General features: G+C 32.8%; 1 pseudogene; it reads left to right on the top strand.

The window, feature by feature from the left end:
• The first annotated feature begins 1277 nt into the window (after window positions 1–1277).
• Window positions 1278–10484, top strand: LOC126702356 (probable inactive purple acid phosphatase 27; annotated as a pseudogene).
• Window positions 10485–12095: the final 1611 nt, after the last annotated feature.

Here is a 12095-nt window from a genome sequence, read left to right as displayed (position 1 = left end):
CAATGCTTTCATGGGTTAGTGAACTTGAGTTTAATGAAAAAAATTCGATAACGGTAAACTCAAGTTCTATTGTGGTGGCAATGCTTTTGTGGAATTTTAATCCTACTTACTTGGCTTCTCTAGTCATCCAGTAGTTTTTTTTTTTTTTTTTTGGTTAATAAAAAAGGAGGCCGGATGCGACCATATGTGGCTTACACCCCAGGGCGTGACCTGATAAAGGCACCCTCCGCTAGGTAATGTTGGATTAAGTCATAGTTACTGTGACCAGGATGCCATAGACCTCACCCTAGCATGCGGGATCTCACATCAACTGGGCCACCCCTCTTGGGGCAGTCATCCAGCAGTTTGGTATCATTGCTAAATCGAGAAATGGTCTAATTATTTTTTTCCTTCTCTGCCCCTAAAATACAAAACGCAATTTACCAAAACGCCCTTGAATGTCAACTCCCTTACATGAGCAAACTGTTGACTCCTCATATCCCTGGTTGCTCCAATTATCCAAGTAATACTTGGTGATCTTTGTTGCGTAAAAGTCAAGGACGCGCTCAAAAATATCTAGGTACAAAAGCTAAAGTCAAGAAATACTAGCATCTGTTTTATTAATTCTGTCTTTTGCATGAAAAAAGATAAAGCATCAGTTGTCTCATTTAAAGTTAGAAGCCACCCAGAAATTTCAACATACCAATTCGTTGAATTTAAGAGAGGGAGAGAGATTACATGGCCTATTACATTAAGGCACTTGATAGAATACACCAAACTGTTGAAAATGAGGGCTGAGACTTCATTGTTAAATTCTGAGGTTTGGGCTACTTGGTCACACAGACTATGAACAGCTTTTTCTCCCTGAAAGACACAACATCAGTTGACTCATTTATAGTTTGAAGCCACCCAGAAATTTCAACATACCAATTCGTTGAATTTAAGAGAGGGAGAGAGATTACATGGCCTATTACATTAAGGCACTTGAAAGAATACACCAAACTGTTGAAAATGATGGCTGAGACTTCATTGTTAAATTCTGAGATTTGGGCTACTTGGTCACACAGACTATGAACAGCTTTTCTCCCTGAAAGACACAACATCAGTTGACTCATTTATACTTCGAAGCCACCCAGAAATTTCAACATAGAAATTTGTTTAATAGAAAAGTTAACAGATGCCGGCATTGGTAAAAATAACTGATTTTTTGTTTTTTGTTTTTTTTTTTTAAATTTATTTATTTATTTATTTATTTTATATTTCTGATAAAAGAGGTGTTAAAACTTTCTTAAGGCGCCCCCATTAGCTAGAACCTTCGTAGAATTTACTTATTGATTATTTAAGAGAGGGAGAGACTCTACATGGCCTATTATATAAAGATAAAGCCACTTGATAGCTTGGTCACATAAACAATGGAGAGCTTTCTGTCCCTGAAAGTTTCCTTGATATTGCTATTACTAGTGCATTGTGTTGTAGTGCATGGTGATGGTATAGATGATTTGCAGCCACTGTCCAAGATTGCCATCCACAGGGCCCTCTTTGCATTTCACGTTAATGCTTCCCTCAAAGCTGAACCAGTCCTTCTTGGCACCAAGGTAACAGAGATTGTATTTTTTGTTCACGTTCATTCTCTTATGTTGTTTTTTGAGTTGGCTTTGATGGAACAGTAGTATTGAGTTTTGATTTCTTTTGAGAGAGTTGGATTGATTCTTTAAGTCCAATTGTTTAGTTCTTTCAGAAAAGATTGGGAACCAAGAATTTTTAGCACTGACTTAACTAAAGAGCACTTTTTAAGCTTATCATCTCAGTCTCGATTCAAGGGTAAAATATTAAAAGGTCAAAATAGACTATTCCTTTAAACTCATGAGGGATTCTGGTCATTGAAGTTTAAGAGATAGCTTTTAGTCCTTAATAACTTAAAATGAACGTTTTTTTTTTAGCCCTTTACAAACTTAAAGTAATTGTTTTTAGTCCTTAATGTGTCCAATGAAATAATAACATGTTAATTTTTAGTTTGGTCATGTCATCTAAGCAGGCCGGCTGAATGGTAGAGTAAGAGATGCGCTTGCCTAAGTCCCCAAGTTAAAAAAAAGGCCCCCAAGTTTTAATTTATAATTAATAAATAAAATAATATTTTTTTACTAGATGGAAAACAAATAAAAAATAGAGAAAAATACAACATTTATAGTATTTTTCACAATACTTTTACCACTAATGCTAAGTACCTGCAAGTTGTTATAGCCTGTTATTGATGGCAAAAAAGAATTATAGTGATATTTTCAAATTGAAAACAAAAAACAACTTAAAACCTAGGATTTATTGTAAAAAACATTGTGAATATTGCACTAAAATAATAATAATAATAATAATAAGAGTTTAGTTAGCAAACTTTTACTAATTCTCATCTAAGTCTACCACTAGTATCACTCTTTTACTTACCACTATTAATCTGCCACATCAAAAGTATGAAAAATTTTGTCAAATTTAATCTGTGTATGAAATTTCTAAAAAAAGAAAAATTCTACGTAGTTTATGTTAATTAGTTGTAATTTTGTATCTAAAACAAGATAATCAATTTTTGCCTTAGGCTCCCAAATGTATCAAGCTGTCCCTAAGAGACTCAAACCTTTTCTAGCTTGGGGACCAACAACGTGTTTTGCCCATGTTAAAAAGAATAGTTCATTTAAAAAAATATATACAAAAAGGTTTCTAAAAGAATGAAATTGTTATTAATTGAATTGCTTGCTGGTTTAAAGGGGTACTATCTCATGTTACTATGTTGGTAATTCATCTTTTTTTTAGCATGAATGTATAGTGGCGATACATCTGTGTAATTTCAAACTGTCCGCCCCCTCCATGGCTCTGTTAGCAAATCTATATATTATGGTCTGTAGAAATACAAAGCTAGATTTATGTGATAGACTACATTTATTAATTATAAACACTTTCATGTATATCATTTTGTTTTGGGGTTGTGTAGAACTTAAACTCGAAGATGTGTAATTGGAAGTGAACCTGATCAGTTTCATCTGATTCGTGCCTATTAGCTATCAGTCAAGAGTCTCTTCTCTATAATTATATATTGAGTTGAGGTATAGCTTATAAGCAGGTCCCAACTGTTCAAGAGACTCTTGCCGGTTCTTCATTAGGTGTTGATGTCTATTGGTAATCATATGTCTATATGTAACCATATAGTGACATCTATATGAGTAGCTGGATCATATGTTTCCCCAAAGCAAAATCTCTGTGGTCTAAATAATTGATGTTATAGGGAATTAGTAATATCTGATGGGTTTATATGCAGGGGGAAGATTTTCAATGGATAACAGTGGAACTTGAATGCCCTGACCCCTCAGAAGATGATTGGGTTGCAGTTTTTTCGCCTGCAAAGTTCAAGTAATAATTGCATTGGCGGATATTTTGAATTTCCTTTCTGGTTTGTTTTACTCGGTTTGACTGCATCTAAGACTAAAATTTACAAAAATACTACTAAACAAAAGTTGTAATTCTTATTAGTGCATCAATTAACAATAATTTCTGAATGATTATATAAAACATTGTCATGCACATCATTGTTGATAGCTGCATGTTGTAGGATTTTTTTTAATCTATATTTTAGAGCCTATGTACTAAAGAAGTCATCCTATAATGGCAGCTCATCTACCTGCCCACCTGTTGTTTTCCCAGGACAAGAGGCTCCACATCTATGCACAGCTCCAATAAAGGTATGCAATTATGCATCATTGCAATCAATCCAATGTTGAATTCAAGTTAATTATGAACCATTTGAATTTAACCCATCTATCTAACTAATTTCATAATGATTGTGTTTCATTTTCAGTATAAGTTTGCCAATGATTCCAATGCTGAGTATATGAAGACAGGGAAAGCATCTTTAAAATTTCGACTGATTAATCAGAGGGCAGATTTCTCAATTGCATTATTCTCAGGTGGTTTGTCACATGTAAGTCACTGTCTTTCTCTTTTATTTATTTATTGAGTTGTACTCAATTCTATTCTTATAGTTCAAAGCTTCTTATGTTTAAAATATATTAGTTCTCACATAGATGCTGGTATTGTCTTGGTGCAATTACTTCTTTTAATTCTCAAGCCTAATCATTCAGAAAAGCTGAGGACACTTCAAGTGTAGACTAAGTTTGTATTCCTGTATTGCAGCCAAAACTATTGGCAGTTTCAAATACTGTAACTTTTGCAAATCCAAAAGCACCAGTTTATCCTCGCCTCTCTCAAGGGAAGTCTTGGAATGAAGTAAGTTCATTATGTTTTTTCTTTTCATGGACATCTGGATATTTATCCTCAAAGCCTAGCTAACTTTTTGAAACAATAATCTAATGGTGTTAGCACTTAACACCCAAGCATTACTTTTTGGAAGGAAAGTCCTTTTGAGGAGTCAAAATAAAGTGGTCATACTGATATTATAAAATTCTTTTTCCTTTTAATCTGCAAGAAGTCAAAATACTTTAACATAAAGGAACAATGTTTTCAATAATTTGTTTTACCAGATGTATGTATATATGCACTCGCATCTTTCTAAAATACTGTTATGCTATTATGCAGATGGCAGTAACCTGGACAAGCGGCTATAACATTATTGATGCTGTGCCTTTTGTTGAGTGGGGTTTTAAGGGAGAATCTCAAACTCAATCACCAGCTGGAACGTTGACTTTTCATCGTGAAGCCATGTGTGGTATGATCTATGTCCTCTTCTTATTAAGTTACTATGGTGATTTTAATCATCAATGTAACCCATTGTTCTTAAGAAAAGCTTTGCTTCTTCACCTTGCCTGTCTAATTGGCATTTTGGTGATTTAGTGAATGAGTTCAGTATGCCTTGGCATTATATTCAACAAAACAAATAAAGAAACTCCGAAACTAAATATAAAGTATCAAACTTTTACTTAATAAAAAGAACTTGAAAACTATTAAAAAATTAGTTGAAGCTTCTGCAACTCACCGTGGACCTGAGCTGGAAAACTATTCACCCAAGAATATGAGAATTGTAAGCCATAGTACTAATGAAGTTGGACTCTGCATTCTGCAGGTCCACCAGCTAGAACAATTGGTTGGCGTGATCCTGGTTACATTCATACAAGCTTCTTAAAAGATTTGTGGCCAAACTCACTGTAAGCACTTTAACTAACAAACTTTATATCATAGAAGTGCTTAGATCATTGTTTTTTAGCCTCTCTGATGATGATTGTTTATTCAGATACACATACAAGCTAGGCCATAGGTTATTTAATGGTTCCTACATCTGGAGCAAGTCTTATTATTTTAAGTCATCACCATATCCAGGGCAGGACTCATTACAGCGTGTTGTAATATTTGGTGACATGGGAAAGGTATTAATTATGATTTCTGGTTATCAAAAGAATTATTAAAGCATTTCTCTTGATAGTTGTAATAGAAGTTAATAAATTTATCTGCTCTTCCATCAGATTTTTAATATCAAAGGTTAACAACATGCATCAAGCAGCATCTTCCAAACTATGCATTGTAAATTCTTCAATACTCAATTCATGAGTGAAACTAAATATAACTACCAGTATTTGATGAGTTTAAAATCTATAATTAAGAAATTTAGTGTAAAAGCATGGAAGGGAAAAAAAAAATTGTACTATAGCGGCTTCTCTAAATCTCTTCTTACTAGTGGTTCATTTTCCTTCAGTGTCAATAGATCTTGGAAAGATTCATGGTTTCTCCATTTCTCACATTATAATGTGTATTCCCTCTCGTATTTGCTATTAAGTATCAACTACATAACCATCGCACACCTTTGGTGCGATGGTCATTTTACAAGTATAAGTGCTTCTGGGATGTGGCCGTGTGGGGGGAAAGGACCGAGGTTTAATTTTCTAGGAGGGAGTTTCACACACATATATACTTAGATTAGGCTAGAGTAGAATTTCTATCTCATATCCAACAAAAAAAAAAAAAAAAAAATCAACTGCATAAAGAATGTTGAATGGACAATAAAGGCAGTTTACATCACTAAATGTGTGGTTACATGACATTTAATTGTTCCATATAGCCTGTCAGGTACATATTACACTCTTTTAGCATTTGTAAAAAGTGAAATTTATATTTGGTCCACATGTTTTAGGCTGAACGGGATGGGTCAAATGACTCAAATGAGGACAAAAGTTATCAGCCAGGGTCACTTAATACCACAGATCAACTCATCAAAGATTTGGACAACATTGACATACTTTTTCACATTGGAGATATCACATATGCAAATGGATATATCTCGCAGTGGGACCAGTTCACATCACAGGTTGAGCCCATTGCATCAACTATACCATATATGATTGCAAGGTTAGCATGCTTGCAATATCCTTGTTCCTTCACATGTATTATGTTTTAAGCATAATTTTGTGCTATCTTATTGATGTGTAGTATTCCTGCAGTGGCAATCATGAACGTGATGTACCAGGGACAGGCTCCTTCTTTGAAACCAATGATTCTGGTGGTGAATGTGGTGTGCTTGCTGAGACCATGTTTTATGTTCCTGCTGAGAATAGAGCTAAGTTTTGGTAAGTAATGCGAACTCTTCTGTAAATCAATTTTGGTATGTAATATTAGTTCTCTCTGAGATATTAGAGGTGATACTACAAGAAAGAGATATGAAAGATAAAACAGTGAGTGTTGGTACTCAAGGGTTGAGTACTTTAGTGTTGAACTTAAATTAGTGGCACATACCTATGCAAAAGAAAAGCAGGGTTAATGGCTACAGGAATTTTCTACGTGTGCCAAACATTGTGCAAGCAGTCTAGTTCCAGTTGATTACTCTATGCTTGCTATTTGAAAATGTAGTTAATTGATAATCTCTATTAGAATAATAACTAAATGATATTCCCCATCCAAATAAGTTTTCGGGACAAGTGATAGTTTATCATGGTATCAAAATAGGTGCCTAAATTCTAACTCTATCTATGCTCTGCCTCCTATAAAAGGTCAAAAAACCCCACGTGTTGGGCAATACTTATTTAGGGGAAGTCTAAACCCACACATGAGCAGAGTGTTAGAATAATGGTTAAAAGATTCAATTCACAATTTCTTACCAGCTTTAGCTTTTGGGACAAATTGTAATTTATCAATCTCTACAGGTATTCAACGGATTATGGCATGTTCCACTTCTGTATAGCTGATAGTGAACATGATTGGAGGGAGGGCTCTGAACAGTACAAATTTATAGAGAAATGTCTTGCATGAGCTAATAGGCAGAAACAACCATGGTTGATTTTTGCAGCTCATCGTGTTCTTGGTTATTCCTCCAGTTATTGGAAGGATGGCTCATATGGGGAGTCTATGGGAAGGGAGAGCTTGCAAAAGCTCTGGCAGAAGTACAAAGTGGACATTGCATTCTATGGTCATGTTCATAATTATGAAAGAACATGCCCCATTTACCAGGTATGGATAACAGGAATGAAGATTTCTTACCCTTTAACCATCAAATTATTAAACAAAACAATAAAATAATGATGTTACACATGCTTAAATTTTGCAGTACTATATCCTACCTATGAATTGCAATAATATATTCCTTAACCGCTTTCAAAGTGCTGACAATGTTGGCATCTAAGCTCAGGGTGGTAGTTATGAGCTACTTACTGATACTAGCCGATGTCAGAGAGAGAGAGAGAGAATCATTTTTTGTGTGGGAAAAATATGAATTGAATGGGAGATAGAACAACATATATATATATATATATATATATATATATAAGCAAAGACCTTATGTTGGAGAGTATAAGGTTGTGTCATATGGGCACATTCCTTGAAGTTATCTTTATTTAGTTTTCTATTTCAACAAAGTTTGCATTTATATTAAAGTATTAGTTCATTGAATTAACCAATAGAGTAAATACATATATTAATTATCTATTATTGTGCATTAATTATTTATATTAAATGAATTTATATGATTATTTTTATAAACTCTATAAAGAAAATAATTTTTAGTTGGAATAATAATAATAAATTTTGAATATAACATTCTTACTCATGTTTAGTTGCTTTGACAACAATTGTCATAAGAGCCATAAAAAAATTAAATATTTGTAAATTCACTAAAACTAATCTTAATCCTTTAAATTTCCTAACTCCTTTGTGTGGGTGTGCACGCCTATGTGTGTGTGTGTGGAACTAACACTTTAGTTTGTATTCTATGTAATTAGAAAGACTACTAATATAATAAATATGTTTTTTTTTTTTATATATTAATTATTTTAAGCATAATAAAATTTTAATATCATTTTTCTAAGATTTATATGAGAAAAAATTGGTTTTTTTATGTGAGAAACAATTGATTTGAAATATGATATTTTTACTCAAATTTAATTGTTTTTGCAACAATTGAAACCATGTCCAACATAAAGGGGAAATTTTTTTTTGTAACACACAATCAAGAATGTAAAAAAAATAATCGAAGGATATATGCATTTTTTGGTAGGCATGAAACATGCCTATCTATATTAGCTATTATATCGTGCAATTTTCAATTTGTAAACACACACACACACATATATATAGAATGATCAAATCACTATGCTACTCTTAGTGTATTTCTATTTTGTCTATATATAAAATAACTAAAGATTACAATTTTTTACAATGAAATTTATTGAAATATCTTTTTTATAAATTGATAGTTGGGGGTGGGGGTCTACATCCTGAATGTTTCTATTGGAAATTGAGGTGTTAATCAGTTAAGTTACAAGATTTTTTGTAAAACTTATCAAAATATTGGAAAAAACTAATAATAAGTTGTACTGCACGTCGTGTGAGAACTCAACTAGTTTATAATAAGAATATGGGGAGAAGAAGAACCAAATTAAAAGAAAGAGGAAGGGATGAAGAGTAATAGTAAGGTAGAGAGTAGTGGAGAGATACAAAATGTAAAAAAAGAGGAGGAAATTTTGGAGGAACTGTGACAAAGGTGGAAAATTAATAAAGAGTAGAATAGTAAAAAAAAAGAGAAAGAGTTGGATACAAGTGGATGACGTTACCACTACGATAGAGTAGAAAAATTAAGGCTAAAATGCAAAACTGACCCTCTTAGTTTCTTAAGATTTCATTTCAGTATTCTAATTTTGCTTTCATTCATTTCAATCATCTAAATTTCAGATTTATTCAATTAAGGTCTTTCATTAAACTTTTGTTAAAATTTTTTGAAAAAAAAAATTTGGAAAATATTTTTCAACCATTAATTGAATTTTTTAATTAAAAAATTTGAAGATAAATCTTAAAAATTGAAAAATTAACCATAACATATAACAAAAATGGATGGAAAAACCTTAATTGAGTAAACTTGAAAGTTAGAGAACTGAAATGAATGAAAGCAAAATTAGAGGACTGAAATGAAATATGAAAAAACTTAGAAGGTCAATTTTGTATTTTAGCCAAAAATTAATTGCTAGAATTAATGATTGAATTGGTTTTTTTTTTTTTTTTTTTGAGAAAAGATTGATTTGGTATCAAGGGTCTGTTTGGATAAAACTTATTTTACTGAAACTGAAAACTAGAAACACTATAACAAAATAATTTTTAAATGTGTAAATAGTATTGTGGGACCCATTTTTAATGAAAAAGTAATTGGAAAGTGGAATTTGTTGGTCCGTGAACAGTGCATCCGTGCACTGTTCATGGTTGACTTGGTCAAATAGTGCGGCTGGAACCAAAAAAAAAAAAAAGTCAGAAAATGCAAACGCAACCACTTATAATTCGAATCCAAACTCCCTCTAAGTGTACAATTTATTGCTTGTTACAGCATACCAAGTATATTTTGGTATCACATATGAAGCATCATTGATTGTAAATATTGCCAAATGCTTAATTCAATTAAAGGATAAGTTGCCAATAGCATTATAGCTAGACATGTCAAATTAAATGACCAGTTGTTAAGTATCTTTTTAGCCATATATGTCATACTCATTCTTAGTGTCACATGAACATCTGATCACTTGGCTATCGTTTTATTTCTAACTCACTTAGTGTTTATGTGTGTTATCCAGAATCGCTGTGTGAATACAGAAAAAACTCACTATTCAGGCACGGTGAATGGAACAATCCATATAGTTGTAGGAGCAGGAGGGTATCGGTTAAATTCAGATCCACAATTAAAAACCAATTGGAGTATTTATACCAAAGTTTCTGACTTTGGTTTTGGCAAACTCACTGCATTCAACCACTCATCCCTTCTCTTTGAATACAAAAGGAGCAGTGATGGTGAGGTATATGATTCCTTCACCATTTCAAGGGACTACAGGGATGTGTTAGCATGTGTACATGATGGCTGTGAACCAACCACATTAGCTACATGAGTTAATATAATTCAGCTTTGTACTTGAAAATAAAATGGTCCTCCATTATCAATGCAGTTTTAGTATTACTACTTCAAAATAAACACGAAGTTATGAACTTCAGTTATGAGTTTATATTATCCATCTTTGCTTTTCTTTGACATGGAAATTTGTAGTTAAGATTTTGCCTCTTGTATCTGAATACAAATCATCTGTACCACATTTTGTGTTCGACTTTATGTTCCATCAATCATAACATGTCATGTGTTTATTTTTTTCCATTTTATATTTTGGCTATTTTATAAGGAAAGTTAAACAAATACATAACAAGTTGTGATTGGTGGAACATAAAGTGGAACACAAAAAATGGTACAAAAGATTTGTATTCCTCATATCTAATAGTGTATATACTAATTTCAAATGACATGAGATAGGGTACACCTCTTGATTTTGTAAATTTAACTGAACAATGAAATGGACTCATTTTAAATGGAGAGAGGATGATTTTTTCTATAGAAAATATTGGGAAATTTTCAATTTGATAAAAATCTCATTCCTAAGGAAAAGTGAATTTTTTCGTAGTTGCAATAGATTATGGTATGTATGATGGAAAATATTCATTCTAACCTATGTATTGATGGCCCAAAGCTCAGAAATCTTTCTTTCTTATTTATTATTATTATTATTATATATTATCATTGCTTCATATGAGCTAGCCATAGGCCTTGTTCTCAATTGGTAGGCACTTTTTGATGTTTCCAAGAAAGACATTTAAAATTCAAATCTTCACTCACTTGTTATAACTATTAAATTATTCTTACAAATTTTTTTAAGGAATTGGAAAAAAAAAAAATTAGTTACTCCCCATTGTCAATTCCTTAATGGTGGCTAAATGATCAATTCCCCATTTCAAGGGACTACATCTATTTCAAGGGACTACAGGGATTTGTTAGCATGTGTACATGATGGCTGTGAACCAACCACATTAGCCTTATGAATTAATGTAATTTAGCAACGTACTTGAAAAGAATATGGTCCTCCATTATCAATGCAGTCGTGTTGTTATAGTTATTAGGTAAAAATGTAAAATTAACCCTCTAATTTTCAATCTTTTTTATTTTAGTCCTCTAACTTTGCCATTTTAGTTCTCTAACTTTCAATTTTTTTTAATGCAGGATTCTGTTAGAACTCAATCAGGGGTTGTCGTTAATTGAGCCAAAACTACATCGTTTTGTTTTTTTTTTTTTTAATAAATTTCAGAATTTTTTTATGCAGGATTCTGTTAGAACTCAATCAGGGGTTGTCGTTAATTGAGCCAAAACTACATCGTTTTGTTTTTTTTTTTTTAAATAAATTTCAGAATTTAAAGAAAAAAATCTGAAAAAAAAAAAAAAAAAAAAAAAAAAAAAAAAAAAAAAAAAAACACATTTAAGGGGAACGATTCCCCTGAAATCAAAACAAAGAAACCATTCACCATCACATGACATCTCTTGACCTCTCCGGTCTCAACCTCTCCGGCTCTCTCTCCCCTGACCTCGCCCACCTCCGCTTCCTTTCGAACCTCACCGTCGCCTCTAACCAACTCTTCGGCCCCATTCCTCCGCAGTTCTCTACTCTCTCGGCTCTCCGCTACCTCAACCTCTCCCACAACATTTTCAACGGCACTTTCCCAACCCAACTTGCTTCTCTCAAGAACCTCCTAGTCCTCGATCTCTACAACAACAACATGACCGGTGAGTTGCCTCTGAATCTCTGATTTTCGTTGAAATGCCTAACCTCCATCATTTGCAT

Source organism: Quercus robur, chromosome 10, assembly GCF_932294415.1.
Source record: "Quercus robur chromosome 10, dhQueRobu3.1, whole genome shotgun sequence".
Lineage (NCBI taxonomy): Eukaryota > Viridiplantae > Streptophyta > Magnoliopsida > Fagales > Fagaceae > Quercus > Quercus robur.
This window is presented reverse-complemented; position numbering and strand designations above follow the sequence as displayed.